The following is an 18,703-nucleotide window of genomic DNA, read 5'->3' on the forward strand; positions in this document are numbered from 1 at the left end:
GTATATATATATATATATGTGTATGTATGTATTTTTATTTTTGTTTAATTTTATTGTTGTCATTATTATTATTATTATTATTATTATTATTATTATTATTATTTTAAATATTGCTATTTTAGGGTAATTTGTTTTTATTTCAGTTATAGCTTATTTATTTACAGTTAGTAGTTTTAGTGCTTCAACTTATTTATTTGAGTTTCTAGTTTTTGATTACATTTTTTTCATCTAATGTTTATATTTTATTGTATGTCAGCTCAATAGTTTTTGTTTTAGATTTAGTTGACAATAATAACCCTGGTCCATAATACTTTGGGTAAAGAAGTTAGTTCAAATCCCAACCCTAAATGTGTGCAATAGTAATGGAAATGCTTGCATTAACTAAATCTGCTAATAACACTTGTAGACATTCTCTTAGATGGCGTTCCATAAAGAAAGTGTAACTTCCCCAAGACAATACTTCTGCTTTCAGCGTCCAACTGTGATTGGCTGGTGCCACGCTTATTTGGGTCTGGTCTTTTGGGAGAAGAGAGAAAACAGGAAACTCGCAAAATGATGAAACTCTACAGTTATAAAACAAAACTGTGCAAGACAACAAGATTCATTTAGCCCAATCCCCGTTTAAATCTTTAATGCTACTACAAGACTTGCTTTGTGATAAATGCGTCTTGTTTCTCTCTAATGTAGGCTGATTCATTAAATTGTAATTGGAGCTGGATTCGTGCTAGATGATGACATTACTCTGGACACAATCTGACATCAGTCTCTTATTAGATAGCACTTCGACAAAATTTCTTTATTGCGCCAGTTTGTACAGTCGCTTATGGTGTGGTATGAATTAAATTACATCGTAACACACTTATCGACCCAGGATTTATGAATGTGTGTGTTTATGTGAAAGGCAGCGTCAGGGAGAGAGAATCAAGGTGTATGCTGAAACTGAAAATGCCTCCTTTGAGCTGTAGGGGGAAGCATGTCACTTCACTACGGAGGATGTACTGTAGGTAGGCAGAAAATCTCACAAGAGGTTTAAATTGTGTTTATGAAATGCTTGTTCTTAAGCATGTATATTCATCTTGTAATGAAGAGTATCACCTGAGTAGATTTTAAATGATTGTATTCCAACACTTTGAATTAAATATGTATTGAATGCATGGTTTTTAGTTCCCTTAAGATGGAAAATCAGTTAAAAATCTTCAGTTTTGAGCTTTTTTCCCTTCACTGATCAATAATTGTACATATTTCATTAGTTGTGTTCTCTAAGGCATGTACTGTATCGCTCACACTAGGGTTTTATGGTATGGACATGAATGATACCTCAAATCATGTAATGTATTTCTCAACAAGTAACCCAGCCCCCCCGACCCCCCCCCCCCCCCCCCCCCCCCAAAATTCTCTCATACTTAAACTTTAGAAGGGGTTGAACCCATATCACTGTAAAAATGTTTGTAATTTTTACAGAAAAACTATGTATCATATTCACCAATCATAATTTTGATTTGTCATATTTTTTATTTAAGTAATTTAATTAAAGTGATTTCTTAATATTATAATTTTGACTAATATGTCATAATTATGACTTAGTATGTCATAATTTCCTCTTTTTATGTCATAATGACTTGCCAGAGCATGAATTTGTTTTCTTTTGTGGTGGAAATGGGCTTCCATAGATATGATTATATTTTACATATTACATACATTTCTTATTTTTGTTATCAGTAATGCACTTTAGGGAGTTTTGTGACATTTTCTGTTAAAAAAATGTTTTAGACAGGCCGCTTATGATGAACTATGGTTTATGTGGCTTTCTTATTATGGTGGTTATCAGTACATTTTAAGGTTCAAGTAGAGTATATTAACGTGTGTGTTGTGTGTATATAACAACAACAACAACAACAATAATAATAATAATAATAATAATAATGATAATAATAATAATAATGATAATAATAATAATAATAATATAATAATAATAAAAAATGTGTGTATATTTTATACTGGAGCTGCACTTATATAAAATATGCATAAAATATACATAAAATATACACACACACACACATGTTACGGTATAATTTGAAAATGCAAGAACCAATAAATTTGTTTTGGTGTTAAAAATGAAGGCCGTTTAGTGAACAAAGATCACGATGACTGCGTTTTTGAACCCAGCTTTGTGTAAGCTGGTACTTTAGAAATTATCATAATTTAAAGTGAAAGTCCAGCTGCATCAAAAGCCAAAGAAACAAGGACAGAAAATTCATTGGAGGTTAGAAAAACAGCTTAGACATGCCAGTTTGCATTTAATCTTCAGTTTAAACCCATGTAACACCACTGGAGCACTGCCCTGTGGATGTGCCCCTCTGAAAACAGGACTTGACTCACTTGTTTATTATGTAAAGAACGTCAGTGTCATGTTTCTAAGTCTTCCACGCAGGAGATTCTATTTCCTTAATACGTGTGAATTAAACCACAGATGAGAGAAAGAGAAGAGGGAGGAAATGTGGCGATCTGATTATTATTCATCCCGTAATCGGAAGGCATCTCCAGCACTGCCGAATTAATGGGAAAACATGATCGACTAGTTCTGAAGCCACTGCTGTCTCCATGTTGTCTTTGAAATTGGTTTGAAAGGGAAAAAAAAGGATGTGTGAAAAATGGATGGTGAGCAGGGAAGAGAAAAACAAGTTAAAACTACTGTGGCAGGGAAATTGGGTTGGAAGGTTTGAGGGGAAATGGACAAGGATGCATGTTCTCAAATCAGGGCAAGATTAAATGGTGTTAAAGGTGAAGTGTTTTTACTCCACTAGTGCCAACAAGTAAAATGGCAAAATTAATGACAGGTTTCCTGAGCGCTCCCTGTCTGCCTTTGGTTTGCCAAACAGATCGTCTCACCCAAAACACACACCATTGTTTGGCGATTTTGGGCTGGTAGGATGTTTTAAATGTGCCACTGAGTCATAATATTTATGATTTTTGTGTTTTGACTGACAGGGTAGAGAAGAAATTGTTGAAAAAAGTTATTTTTGTTTTGTTTTTGTACACAAAAAGTATTCTCGTCACTTCATAACATTAAGGTTGAACCACTGTAGGCTTGTTGACTATTTTAACAATGTCTAATATTTTTCTGGACCTTGAATGATGGTAATTACGTTGCTTTCAATGGGAGATATAAAAATAAAATAAAAAAACTTCTCAGATTTCATCAAAAAGATCTTCATTTGCATGCCGAAAATGAACAAAAGTCTTACTGGATTGGAACAACATGAGGATGAGTAATTAATGACAGATATTTCATTTTTGTGTGAACTATCCCTTTAAGAATGCAGCACAGTTGGACCAGTGCACTGCTTTAATATTTCTGACCTTAGAGAGTATTACCCTAAGGACCGTTTAACACATTTTACCACATCTAAATCCATTCCCCAGATTTTCTCCTTCGATTAGTGCAGAAAAAGTGAAATATTGTGTGGATTTCCTCTGGGCATGCTCATATATCATTGTTAGCTTTCAGTGCCACTTATGATCAAGTTCTTTTTTTTTTTGTTTGTGATTGAGCTGTGTGTGGCTCCATCATCATTACTGTGTTCCCTAAAGTGCATAACCCAAATATACCAGTATTCAGACAAGCAGATATGAGCTTAGATTATTAGCATGATCATCGCGGACTGTTTGTGTGCAGTGTTCAAAAAGAGTATATGCACCCTTTACACCATTACTCCTCTATAAAAGACCTTCCTTGTAACCTTACAAATGCTAATGCGATATTTACCCTCAGCAGTGTTTAACTCGTGCTGTTTGATGCTCTTCAATAAGTCATTAATACTGCATGCAGATCTGCTATTTTAATCCTTCCCAGAACTGTTTGAATCAAGATGAATGTATAGAAAAACAACAACACATGATTCACTTGTGATTCCCCACTTTGTATATTATTGTAAATCCCACAATATCAGTTGAAAACCTGTCCAGGTTACACTCCAGAAATGATATTTTGCATTAATAAATAAAGCCGTTTTTAACTTTACGTTTTTTTTTTTTTGCAGCATTATTTTAAAGACTTTATGCATATTTTCTCATTCCTAAAATGTTAAAAAAACAAATCCCCAATATATTAAATAGTTAATTGTTAATTAATTAACAATTATGACTTTTTTCTTACAATTGCAAGTTTTTATCACACAATTCTGACTATATCTCACAATTCTGTTTTTTTTTTTTTCAGAATTGTGAGATATAAACTCACAATTGTGAGTTATAAAGTCAGAATTACGTGATATAAACTAACAATTCTGTGAAAAAAAATCTGTCTTTTACCCCCACAATTGGACATTATAACTCACAATTGTGACTTTATATCTCGCAATTCTGATTTGATATCACTCAATTCAGACTTTATAACTTGCAATTCTGACTTTATATCATGCAATTCTGACTTTACAACTCGCAATTCTGACTTGATATCACTCAATTCTGACTTGATATCACTCAATTCTGACTTGATATCACTCAATTCTGACTTGATATCACTCAATTCTGACTTGATATCACTCAATTCTGACTTTATAACTCGCAATTCTGACTTTGTCATGCAATTCTGACTTTATAACTCGCAATTCTGACTTTATAACTCGCAATTCTGACTTTATAACTCGCAATTCTGACTTTATAACTTCCAATTGTGAGTTTCTCACAATTCTGAGGAAAAAAAAAAAGTCGAAATTACCTTTTTAATTTTATTTCGGAAACAAGCTTCCATAGTAAAACACCCAGAATTTTATTGAATTCAGGTGAACATTTTGCTTAATTGTGGGAAATAATAGCTAGTACATCTTTTTGAATTAAAATCAGTCTCTTCTTTTTTTTTTCTTTATGATTTTGGGATGAAATGTAACCTGGACACATTAATTTTTGCGAGTTTTTTTTGAGAACTCTTAAACAGCTGCAGAAACACGTGTGAATTGAAACATGAAAGGTCAAGGTTAAAAGTTCAAAGGTTCTGAGGTTCATACCACTTTTATGTATGTTTATAGAACAGAAGACAATAAGACTAACAAATAGTCTCAATACTGTTGCACTCATTAACTTCAAAAGACTTCAGCCCCATGTTCAGAGTCATCTCATGAGAAGAGATTTCTTTTTTGTCTTTAAATTTGAAATAAAATAATAACCAGAAGTGCTCAAGCTGAGAAATAAGAAGCTCAGAGCTGCTCAATCTTTGTGAATAATATTCCTGCTGCTCCCTCACGTCACTGCGGCACATCTCTGAGCTTTTGAAATGAGAATCGCGGGGAGGATTTCAGGGGAAATGTTGCTGAAGCAACGTCTGGCTGAACACTGCAGCGGGGGTTAGAGAGCTGGTGGGTGGGTAGGTTAGTTCTTATAGACGACGTGACTCAGGAAGCATCGTTTCCTATTTGACATTCCAATTCAGTCCTCCAACAGTGTGTAATCTCTTCGAGAACATGCGTCATTAAGAAGCCTGCCAATTACTTTACTGGACACAACATGTCTCATTTGTAAACACAAAATCATAACGGATTACTGGAACGCTACCAGGGAGGAAAAAAGTCTACCAAATTTCATGTTTCATCTCTGCAATATATAGATCCTTTCATTTTGCAGAGGTATTTCTTGCCATCTTATTGGCTGCGTTCACACAGTCAGTGTTTTGAGACTGACAACCATATTTATTAAAGGTTTAGTTCACCTAAAATGCTTCATTTACTCACTCTCATGCCGTTCCAAAATCACATGGCTTTATTACTTCTTTGGGATCAAAGAGTTAGATATTTTAATGATATATTATTGTTAGACAAATAGGTTTTTAATTAGATATTGATTAAATTATACTCTATTTTTTCAACAGGTGTGATTCTCAAATTGTCTTTTACTTACAACAGCAAACAGAAGTGGATCCAGTAATGTCTCTCAATAACATCTAACCAAAGTCAGTTTGCTTGTCTCTCTCTAAACATATATTGTCAAATTATGATAGCAATTATGATCATGAATTTAAAGGTGCCCTAGATTCAAAAATTGATTTTAACTCGGCATAGTTAAATAACAAGAGTTCAGTACATGGAAATGACATACAGTGAGTCTCAAACTCCATTGTTTCCTCCTTCTTATATAAATCACATTTGTTTAAAAGACCTCCGAAGAACGGGCAAATCTCAACAAAACACCGACTGTTACGTAACAGTCGGGGTGTACGCCCCCAATATTTGCATATGCCAGCCCATGTTCCCAACATTATGAAAGGCATTAGACAAGGGCAGAATGTCTGGATCTGTGCACAGCTGAATCATCAGACTAGGTAAGCAAGCAAGAACAATAGCGAAAAATGGCAGATGGAGCAATAATAACTGACATGATCCATGATTACATGATATTTTTAGTGATATTTGTAAATTGTCTTTCTAAATGTTTGGAATGTAGTTAAATGTGGTTAAAGTTACCATTGTTTCTTACTGTATTCACGGAGACGAGAGCCGTCGCTATTTTCATTTTTAAACACTTGCAGTCTGTATAAAGCATAAACACAATTCATTAGCTATTAGCCACGGAGCACAGCCTCAAACTCATATATAATATGTTTAGATGGAGTTAATATGCTTGTACACATTTGATATATGAGATGTTAATATGGACATTTTATAAATCGTTCATAGGAACATTTCAGAAACTATTGCACATTCACAGTATTCTACATGAGGCCTGATGTTTAAACTTTGCGTGTGCACAAAATGGGCATCAAAAACTGCCATTTCTCACACATTGTGATTTTAGAAAAATTAGTCTTGTACACCACCAAGGGCCTATTTTTAACTGTCTAAGCACGTGGTATGAAGCGCATAGAATCCACTTTTGCTAGTTTAACAACAGGGAAAAATGGTTGGCGCATCGTCCAAAAGTGTTGTATCTAGTCTCTTAATGAGTCATGGGTGTGTTTTGGGTGTAACGTGCAATAAACAAATCAGAGTGTCATTTCCCATTCCCTTTAAAAGCCAGGATTCGCTATTTACATGGTGGAATATAGACATCCTCAACTTGACGAGTCAGTTTAAATACAAGTGTGTATTGCCACGATTGGCCAAATAATTAGTCAATTTCATTCGTCTTTACTGCAAATAGGTAATTCTGATACATGCAGTGACTATCCATTATGACATGTAGGGATTTTTATCTTTATGTACACAATAATAATCTTTTGCATTGTAATCCTTTTATTTTTAATATTTGGCTTGTTTGTGTGCTGCTGTGCGTCCCTGTGTGTGCAATAAGCAGAGTGTACGTGCGTTGTGCACCCGCATATAGGTGCATATTGCTAACGCACTCTTTAAATAACAAAAAATATTGCACCATTGACTTTAGATCAGGTATCAGTTGGTCAATGGCGCAGTCGTTTTCAGTTGCCTCAAAATAGCAACACGCCAACAGTGCACCTGCACAACTCATTTTCTGACCAGCACGCCCATGGGTGAACAGATGTGTGCGATTGCCTTTGCTATTTAAACAACGTGGGCTGGATGTGGGGCTGAAACTAGCAAAAAACACTTGTCACACCTGGCTTAGCGTTGCGCCGGGTGTATGATAGGGCCCCCAAGTTTTTTACTGGTGTAATATGCTGACAGTTTCCACAATTTTAATTTTATACAACTTCCATTCAAATTCAAAATTGGAAGTAATATAAGATTGGTTAAGTGGAATGTGTATTTGTTACAAAAACGTTTCTACTAATTTTAGACTAATTTTAATTTAGTATACTTTTTTCTACACTCTAAAAAATGCTGGGTTAAAAACAACCCAAGTTGGGTTGAAAATGGACAAACCCAGCAATTGGGTTGTTTTAAGCCAGCGGTAGGGTTAAATGTTTGCCCAACCTGCTGGGTAGTTTTATTTAACTCAACTATTGTTTAAAAATTACTGTATTGCTTAATTAAAATTAACCCAAAGTATGTTGGAAATTAACATTTATTAATGGTCAATGAATAATTATTAAACAATAAACATTTATTAAATTGCTTATTAATAAATTTATATTAATAAACTAGTAAACTATTAAATTTCTATTAATAAAATATTAAAGCTTATTAATAAACATTCACCTTTTGTCTATTATTGTTGTCTCTAATTGTATCTGGTTTTTAATTTCCCAACTATTTTGGGTTCATTTTAAGCTAGCCATATAGCAATTTTTAAATAATAGTTGGTTTAAATAAAACTAAACCGCTGGGTTTGTCCATTTTCAACCCAACTTGGGTTGTTTTTAACCCAGCATTTTTTAGAGTGTAAGGTCAGTGAATTGAGTTTTATGATATATGGACATGGTTCATGACTATCTTAATATCTTATAAAATGTTGATTTTCTTGGATAAATCTATTAAGGATGTTTTGATGTTTTTACTGAGAAACAAGACAATGAAACTGATTACGCAGCATTTTATTCATGAGTCCCCTGGAGTTTCTCGTAATTGATGCCACGCCCACGAGACAGAGACGTTTCAAAGCAACATATTTGCCTGGCCACCAAATCAATCTCCAAAAAGAGGTTTACGATACCTGTAATATCTGTGATATTTTCAGGCGAAGTATCAGTAGCTGGAAGTGCGACAGAAAAGCTCTTCCTCTCAGCAGGGATTATGGCCCAAGGGGACGCTGCTCTGGATTTTAATTAAAGGTTGGCAGGGCATCAAACCTCAAGGAGTATTGGAAGGATCAGAGAGAATAGAGATGATTAGTTATTCTTTTGAAAATATAGGAGATATTGTACCAGGTTTTGAGGGGAAATCTTTGAAAGTCAGGTTTTGGGGGGAAAAAAAGGCACAAAATAAGATTCCTACAAGTCTCTGATGTTATCAGACATTGATGGGTAACTCATTGATAAGGCATATTCACATTACGTTTGCGGAGTAAATTAAGTCCTCTAATTCTATTTGCCCAGTGTAATAGATTGAATATCTTTCATAGAGATCTCATTGAGCATTCTGCTCAGACCGTGAGATCAGGCTTTGAGGAAATCCACCCGTAAACTCTGAGCACCACTGAATATATTGCTCTGTGATGTTCTTATCAGTACACTAGAGTTTTATTCAAGCTTTTCAAAACTTTGAGTAACTCAGTAGCCTGCAACAACAAAGCATTATGGCTTTTCATTTTTGGGTGTATTACATAAAGCTTTAGTGGTTTCAGAGCATGGTACATGCATTCATTTCAAGATCAGAGTCAAAGAAAAGTGAAAGTTTTTTATTTTTATTTTTTTTAACGAACTCTTCTGCACTATTGCACTCAGAACCAAAACATAAAGGCTTTTATTTGGAAAATCTCAACGATTCAGAAACAGCAATCCAGACATAGTTTTTGCAACAGTCCTAAAAACTAGTACTTCTGGATTGCGGTTTCTAAATCTTCCAACTGAAAACCTTAAATCTGAGTCTTAATCTCTCCACAATGTAATTTGTTAAATGATTAGCATTTGTTGGTGGGATTTTGGCAGTTTAAAGGTGCAGTAAGTGATATTTGAAAACACGCCCCTACATCCTATCAAAGCTCCACCCCCAAATTCACAAACATGCTATGCAAAACAAGCGCCTCGAGTGGACACGCCCCCTTTACTGCTAATTGGCTACAAGAGTGTTGTTGCTCTGTCTGATCCACTTTCAACAGCATTTGTCAGAATTTGCTTACTGGCACAATAAAGGCACAATTTAGTACTTTTTCATCCGCTAGAGGTCGCCTTTTCAAAACAAAGGCATAGCTTGATGACATTGAGATTGAGCACTGAATCATGGAAGTTGTCATCTTCACCTCACAGCCAGGGGAAAGGAATCCGACGGGACTCAGGCAGAAAACATGTTCATGGATGAGATTATTAACATTACTGTAGTGTGAAGCAGAGCAGGACTGAGAGCTGTGCGAGCTGAACGATGCCGCTGGAGCGATTGCTAATGAGAGACGAGCGCGACACACGGCTCGAGAGCTGCAGAACTTTTATTATGCACAGTCGGTGCTTCCGCTTCTTCCAGAAAAGACAGTGTAACACAGTGCTGTTTATCATATTAGATACATTTGATTGTGTTGAAAATGATGTTATAACGTTACTCAGTGCGTTCACTCTGCGGCTTCTATGAGACACTTGTTGCACACTGCAGTGAGCTAGATCAATATTAGAATATCATATTAATATAATCAAGAAAATGAGATTCAGACAATAAGACTAAACGTGTTGAGCTATATTACAATGATTAGTTTTCTGTCTATAAATGTTCCCAAACAGTTGTTCGCTTGTCTAATAAAATATATAATATATTTAAGCGTCTTGGTTTCTACAAAATGGTTTCGGAAATCAAGGGTATTGCAGGTATGATGTAGTGTTGCATGATATACCGGTACTAGAAAGGTATCGCCACCCTGCTTTTAAAAACGGTTCGGTTCTTCATTTTATTAGTACCGGTACTTTGAGTGCCAGCTGTATTTCCTAAAGTGTGACAGCAGGGGGCAGTGTGTGTGCAGCGCACTGCTTCACATTGAGTGCGTGTTTATTCCTCTCAACTGCGCAACGGCTTTTGTGGTGACGAAACGAGAGGTATGATTGCAAATACAGGTGCTCTTGCAGACCGTCCACAAATTGTTGAGAAAGCAGATGCACGAAGCGAAATATGGCATTATTTTGCTTACATTGCCGACAGCCAGGGCAAGCCCACGGACACCACAAAGCCCGTCTGCAAAAGATGTTACAAAATAACGCAAGCGAAGGGAGTCAAAAGCATCTTGCCGTCAAACTTCCCGATTTGTACAAAGAATTTAAAGAGCGACAGGTTAGTGAATGTGATACCAGCATTATGTTTATGCTCTCAAACATTAAATGAGTGTTATTTATTTATTTTACTCGTGCAAGCAGAACTCCGCAAAGAGGTGTATTATTGAGTCTAAGTTTAATAAGTGATATCTGGTTACAAAAATAAAATTAATTTAAAAATTAATTATTATTAATTTAAATTAATTTAAAAATACATAAATATGTGAAGGGTATATACAGTTATTTTAAACCAATTTATGCTTTAATAACATTGCTCTAATTATTTACAGTAATATAATTTTTACATAATCTTACTGTCAAAAACACCTAAATGTATAAAAAAAGCATAACAGCAAACAATTCACAATTTTATTGAGCATGAAAATAATAAACATTAAAAATTATATTAAATCTAACTCTAACTTCATTGCAATGAAGCTCAAATCCAGAATTATCAGCCTGCACACTGGTGAAGAAAGAAGTTCTGTCCTATATTATTTATTTACTTTTCCTGCTGTTTTAGGTTTTTGCCATAGTATCGTTTAAGTATCAGTAACGTGATATTTCAGTATCAGTATCGTATCGAAGTCAAAATTTTGGTATCGTGACAACACTAGTATGATGTCATTGACATGGTCCGTGTCCTGAGCTGCATCCAAAATCGCGCACTGTTGATTAGGTACTACATCTGAATTTAAATTTACTTCACGACAGTTGAAAAAGTACGTTCTATACAGTACAAATGCGTGAAGTATGAACTTCAGAATCTCACCGGAAGTAGTAAGTCATCTGGGTACTTTTCGCAGAATAGTATGAATTCGGACATACTACTCTGTTCGTTTACTGTTTTTCACGTACTAGAGAAGTATTCGATTTTGGACGCAGCACTGGTTAAATTTGCTTATTTCTCTGTATTTAAACATTCTTGGAAACATCTGGGATAATGTAAGTACTAGGGATGCAACGATACCATTTTTTTGAGGACCAAGTATGAGTACCGATACCGATGTCTATACATTTATTAAATTTTTTTCTTTTTCTTTTTTTTTTTGCAGTTTTTAATATGGCAGTTTTCCAAGTACAACACATTGACACTAATGAATGCAGGACAGCTTCTTTATTATTATTCCAATGAAAAAAAGTAATATTTTAATGTTCTTGTCACAAACTTAAAGCACAAATTTCACAACGTCCAATAACCTTCAAAGGGCATAATTATTAAAGTCATAATTACTATTTTTTAACCTGCCTTTCAAAAAGTGCTAAACAAATATTACAGAACAAATGTTTATAACATAACACTGTGAATCAATGTAAACACAACCTAGCTCCCTCGATTGAAAGCCTATGCGTTTTTCTTATAGACTTTTGGAAAATCGCAGAAAATAAGCTCCGTGTTTAACAAAGGGTTATGACACTTACACGTTTTGTCTATCAAGATAATCTTTACAAGTTAACACAACATTTATAGATTTTGAAGCCTAAATAAAGTCGTTAGATATAAAAGGCTAACAGTAGGCTATAAACAGACTACAGCACACCATGGTCGCGGATCAACGTCGTCTCAACCAAACTTCCTCAAACTTTATTTAAAAACATGCTCGCTGATTATGATCTGTGCTGTTATTAATACTTATCCACTTTTTCATGAGAAATGCTGTCCAAATGTCCCGTTTTTAATGATGACGTCTAAAGTCCCCGCCAAAGGAAGTACTCCCTGTTAGCAATCGCCGATTTTAAGACACAAAATCGGCGATTTTTCTGTTTTATGTCATAGATCAAAACGTGTAAGTATTTAGAGGCTTTGTTAACCACAGACCTTATTTCAGGCGATTTAGCAAAAACCCATTAAAAAAACTCATAGACCTGATGGCATTGGAACCGGAAGTCCTAAAATGCTAACTCACTTCCGGATTTTGCCTACAAAAATGCGTCATCCCTGAGGCACTGCGCCCGGAGAAGACAACTCACTCAAAAGTATACGAGAAGAAGGGATGAGGTGACGTCTGTAGGGGGAGCGGGACAAGTTCTAAATCAACGCTAAATTATGGTCAGGCAAAAGGTCTAAGCCACCGGAGGTGATTTAAGTAACGTAAATAAATAAAAAGGAAGAGGGGGAAACATGCAAAAGATAAAAGCATGATGTATGCAGCTTACTCATATCGCAATAATAGTAGGCAAATAATAAAATATGGCCTATCACTTATGTTATATTGCTTGCTATGCTATTACACATTGGCCAACAATATTCATTTTTCTGTCCAACTAGCTAAACCAGACAGTAAAGTGTGATTTTTGTAACGTAACTTTTTTTTAACAAATGTAATAGCCTACTTTAATATTGCAATTTTGTAGGATTTATGGTATTTTGTGTTATTTATTTGCCTCAATTTGTAATAATTTAAGTACATACATTTATATAAAATAGCAAAATTTTGTTAAATCCACTTTAATAAAGATCTACATTTCTAAATTTCATTCATAGTGATAGACATGAAAAATGTGCCTGGGTTTAGTGGACGATTGCTGCGATCTACTGGAAAGCAAACAATTAAATTAAAATGAAAATAACATGAATTTTTAACTACAGCCACTAGATGGCTAGAGAGCTAATCAATGGTTCACATTATAAAATCAATATTATAACTATAAAAATAACTCTATATCAAATTTTAGCATTTTTTGTACTATCATTTGTACTATCATGGGTATTTGAAGATATTTTTGAAAAATACAATTATTTTACAAGGCTGTAGAGAACAGTGCACTATTGCAGACTTATATACTGAGGTTTTAATTACATTATTTTAATATAGTCAGTCGTGAATTAAAGTGGGCCAGTCTAAGGCATGAAACTCCAGGGCTGAAAATGAGTCCCAATCCGGCCCTGCCTGAAGCTGACATTGTTTCTGCTGCTGCCGCCGGTGGAAAATTCTGTCAGTTACGTCACGTGAGGTATCAGTCTTTGGTATCGGGGGTATTTTTTAAGAGTACAAGTACAAGTACATGAGCTAGTTATCGGGCTGACACCCTAAGTACACAAGTCAACAAAATATATAACACTGTTCTAGTGGTTTTTGGATGTTTTAATCCAAAAATATTACATTTTGTGCCTTTAAATATTAAAATTTTTTTTCTCATTTTGATTTTGAGTAATATTTATATATTTATTTAGTAATAATTATAATATTATCATTTTTATTTACTTATTTTACAGTTAAATATTACAATAGCATTTCTTATTTTATTTTTATTTAGTAATATTTATATATATATATATATATTAGTAATAGTAGTAATTATTATTATATAGCCATATTGATATACTGATATTCACAACATTTTGTCCGAATTGTATACGAAAGCACAGCAAACCTAGATTTAATTTTAATTGCATTTTTAATTGCAACCATAATTTTTATCATAAAAATCGCAAATATATTTTTCCCCATATTGTGTGGGATTAATCAGTAATGTTAATTAAGGTGGGAAACTGAAAGAGAAGAGAGAGAGAAACTGAGTTCTGTAATAGAATTTTGAATTCCTTTAATTAAATTTTCAAATTAGAATTCTCATTATTTTATATGAAATTTTTATATGAAATATTTGTACCACTTCTGTCTCACAAGTCTGGCATCTACAGATTCTTAGTGCACTGCTGTGCTAGTAATGACATACAGATGCTTATGCCAAACTACCTGTATCCCTGCCACCCACTGCATCTCATCTTCGAGCTTCTCTTCAAACACTGAAATCAGCCCAATGGCTCTGGGGGGTCCAGTCTTCAACTGTGAGTGTTAGCCTGAATAAACAATTACCAAAGTGCGGCCTCCACGGTCTTTTCGAACGATGATGGCGCGATAATGATGCCTTGAGCTTTTGTGCCATTTCCTTGTAGTTCAACAGCATTGCAACCTCTCTGGCAATCTCTGTTTCCATGCCAACCACATCTTCTGTCTGTCTGCCTGCAACTCCACAGAACAATAAACACAAAAAAGGCTGATTATGGATTTCATAGTCATCACACCTGTATTGATTTTGTATGTCATTTGATGTGATGAAAGATGATAATGTTTGGCGTATCGGACAGGACGTCCTCTATCTGCCTCTATGTGTGTCTGTGACGGAGGTGTCCTTTTGAAGCTTTGATAGAGGAACCTGACAGCTGTAGTGACCGGCGCATTGATCGACTCATTAACAGGAGGTAATACATTTGCTTTCCTTTGTGAAGCCCTTTCTCTTTATGTCTGCACTCTCTCGATTTTCCCTGTTCACACACACACACACACACACACACACATACTCTGAGAATATGATCGTATCAGACCTGCCTATTGTGTCAAGGCCTCTGGTTAGTATTGAGCGGAAGCATTACACGGTTGAGAGGAGGAGGCATAGTTCAGGAAAAAAATAAAACCTTCAGCTTTCCTTCAGCCTTATTGCAGTTATTGCATTTGACAGGACAGTGACCACATAACTCAATCTTGTCAACACTCAAATTGAAGGCCCTGAAGGAGTATGTGTTGCTATTGACCTGTGTTGTCCATGGCTTCTGACTTATGAAATGGTACAAGTCCGACCTGAAGGCATGGATTGCATGCTTCAAAAGTTTATTTCTTTTTCTCAACTGGCTCTAGATCCAATCTGTAGATGGATGCAGACCTTTGTAATATGCGATCTTGAGTCTCGCTAATCAGTTCTGATGTGCAAATTTGATCTCTCATTATATGGGTGTCAGAAAAGGCCCAGTCGTCTTTGATCGTCTGCATTCGGCGAGAGAGATGCTTTTGATTAGTTTGATGCCTGAGACCATTGAATGAGAGGAAAGATCTGACCCGCACAGACTGAGACAGCCTCTCATCATCTGCTTTTAAAGGGTACCTACTCTATAATGCCCCTTTTACCAGATGTATTATAAGTCTCTGGTGTCCCAAGAATGTGTTTGTGAAGTTTCAGCTCAAAATACCCCACAGATCATTTATTATAGCATGTCAGATTTGCCCCATTTGGGTGTGAGCCCCTTTAAATGCAAATGAGCTGCTGCCAGCCCCCTTTGCAGAAGAGGGAGGAGCTTTAACAGCTTGTGCTTCGGTTGCTCAACAACAACAAAGCTGGAGAATCTCACGCAGCCGAAATGAGGATTGTCTGTAACGGTGTTCAGCCTTACATTGTTCAAACCGGAGTCGACACTGATGGAGAGACTCAGGAAGAACGTACAACTTTTAAAATGAATTTGGATGTTTCTGAATGACTAGTGGATACATTTATGTAGTTGCTGTGGAGTTGATTCAACTCCTTGACTAGCATGTGCCATTATTTTTTTTTGTGCAAATCCAGCGTTTGTGAAGCAGTCCGGCATAAAATGACGGCATGGCAACAACACTCTACTACAAATCTTTTCTAAAGCAGCCCGACATAACCCCCTTTGTTGCATGTTCCTGGGGTTCATTTTAGTAATTCTGTTACATGCTTTTGTCATTTTTATTCATTTCAGGTTTTTAAAAATTATTTAGGGTGAATTCAGGTTGATTGGGACACTTTTCCCCAGTCATCTTAATGGCAAAAAGTGTCCCAGTCAACTTGTATTCAACCTGATTTTTAGCTTTAAAGGTACAATATGTAATAATTTTGTCCACTAGAGGTCGCTAGAGGCCTATTCAAAACAAAGGCGTAGCCTGATGACGGCAAGTTTTAGAGTGGAATTTTGGGACATGTGGTCTTCACCTGAACAGACGGTGCAAAAGAATAGGGATAGGACTCCCGGAGCCTTGGCTAAAATTGCAATTTTCTCACGATTTAGAAATATACATTTGGGATATTGTAAGTACTCAAGTGAACAACATATATAACACTGGCCTAGTGGTTTTTGGATATTTTACTGCAAAAATATTACATATTGTTCCTTTAATTTATTTGTATTTCAGTTTTAATAACTTTACTTCAACTTATTACTTCATCATACTTCAGATAGTTGCAACCTTCAAGGCAACATTTCTAAGTTTTTCATGTAATGTTTAGATTTTATATTTAATTCGTCTTTATTTCAGTTACCAAAAACAGTTTTTAATAGTTTTAGCATGTGTTCATGCCGCTATTACCATAATTACGAGATGACAACCCTTGTGTCATGATCACCCACTGCAGTGCCCTGGTTGTCCAAATTAAGGTTTTTGATCAAAACATTCCAGGATTATTCTTCTTATAGTGGACTTCAATGGTCTCCAAATGGTTGAAGGTCAAAATTAGTTTTAGTGCAGCTTCAAAGGGCTTTAAACGATACCAGACGAGGAATAAGGGTCTTATCTAGCAAAACGATTGGTCATTTTCTTAAAAAAATAAATAAAATACAACTGTATATGCTTTATAAACACAAATGATCTCCTTGCAAGTGGTTCCACCATTCCATTCCATATTCTTCAAAAAGCTTACGCTGAATGCCCTACACCTTCCCTATTCAACTTACAGAAAAAACGAAACTGGCGCCGCGTTTGTTCCGTAACTTGAAAAGGGAGGCGTTGGACATACAGCGTAAGCGTTTTGAAGAATACAGAAAGCGGAGGCACTTGCAAGGTAATCATTTGTGTTTATAAAGCATATACATTTGTATTTTTTTCTGAAAATGAGCGATGGTTTTGTTAGATAAGACTCTTATTCCTCGTTTCAATCCAGGCTTCATATGCTGCTTCAACATGCTGTCAGAACACCTGGCAACTGCAGCTGCTAGACTAAATAGATGTGGCCTGGTAACCCCTCAGAGAGAGCCGCTTCACAGAACACCGTGTCCCTGCTGAACACTTTCCTTTCTATGCTTCTGTGACAAACTCTTGAGAATGAAATTAGCCTTCGGGGACAAAGGCTCTCCCAGATTAGTATTTTCAAGTTCTTTAATGATGTCTACCACAACGGATCAGAGCAACCCAGTCCAGAAGAGGTTCTTTCTTTATAGCTCTTTTCAGAGATGAAGTACAGCCTAAATGGGTCAGGAACGGCAGGTTCAGTGAATTGTAGGACCACAAACCAATTTATTACTTTCACTTTTAGTCATGTTTCATTCATTGAACTTATTTAATTAGTAGCTGCTGGGTCTAGCTGGCTTACTCAACACAGCTTGACATACTAAGATCAAGAATGCTAAGTTATTATTCTCATTCTTAAAGTTGTTTTGCATAAAGTTGCTTTAAATTGACTTTACATTGACAGATTGCTTGTCCACTTTGTAAGCATATTGTTGGTGTTTATGCGATTATTAATTTGAAAGCACAAATTTAAATATAACATAGTTTTTTAAAATTGTAATATTTCACACTATTACTGTTTTACTGTATTTTTGATCGAATGAATGCAGTCTTGGGGGCCCGTTCACACAGAACGCATTTTTCTATTTCAGTGGCTACTTTTCCAGTGTTTTTTATGTAAACATGCACTAAACGGTTGCATATGACCATTACGCTCACGTCTCGCGTCTTTTACAGTGCCTCGCACATGAGCACCGTGTTTTTTAGACACCATATTGAGTTTAAATAATTTCTAAAATGTAACTTTTACACGCAGTGCCGCTCATCAATGTCAGTTCCACAACTGTGGACCAATCAGAAGAACTCGGAGGCAGGACAAGCATTGCGAGCTTTTGTTTACAATAGCGAGTTGGCGTGGCAACTGTTTAGTTTGTTTGTAATTGCCGTCTTTGCACCATGTCTCAAAAGTGCGTCTCGAAACCCTCGCGTTCTGCACTATGCTTTTTTAAAACCCATTCCTGGGAATGAGCCCTTAGGGGTCTGCGTGTAAAAGTTGAAATTCTTTTAACCTGATACAGCGTCTTAAAAATGCGGCGCTCGTGCAAGGCGCTGCATAAGATGCTAGATGCGAGCATAATGGTCATACACGTTCTTCTAGCATGATGGAAAAGTA

The 18,703-nt window shown here is 35.6% G+C and overlaps 1 protein-coding gene across 2 annotated transcripts in view; it reads left to right on the plus strand.

Annotated features, from left to right (window-relative positions):
- The window catches only part of hscb (HscB mitochondrial iron-sulfur cluster cochaperone), a 98,026-nt gene that overhangs the window by 12,979 nt on the left and 66,344 nt on the right, over positions 1 to 18,703 (plus strand). Inside the window, exon 7 of one of the 2 annotated variants that reach the window (XR_010896889.1) lies at positions 5,864 to 5,944. The exons of the other annotated variant lie outside the window; for it this stretch is intronic. The gene's annotated coding sequence lies outside the window, so the exon portion shown is untranslated. The remainder of the gene's footprint in view (positions 1 to 5,863; positions 5,945 to 18,703) is intronic. 2 annotated transcript variants of the gene reach the window in all.

This window comes from Chanodichthys erythropterus, chromosome 13 (assembly GCF_024489055.1).
Source record: "Chanodichthys erythropterus isolate Z2021 chromosome 13, ASM2448905v1, whole genome shotgun sequence".
In the NCBI taxonomy this organism is placed as follows: domain Eukaryota; kingdom Metazoa; phylum Chordata; class Actinopteri; order Cypriniformes; family Xenocyprididae; genus Chanodichthys; species Chanodichthys erythropterus.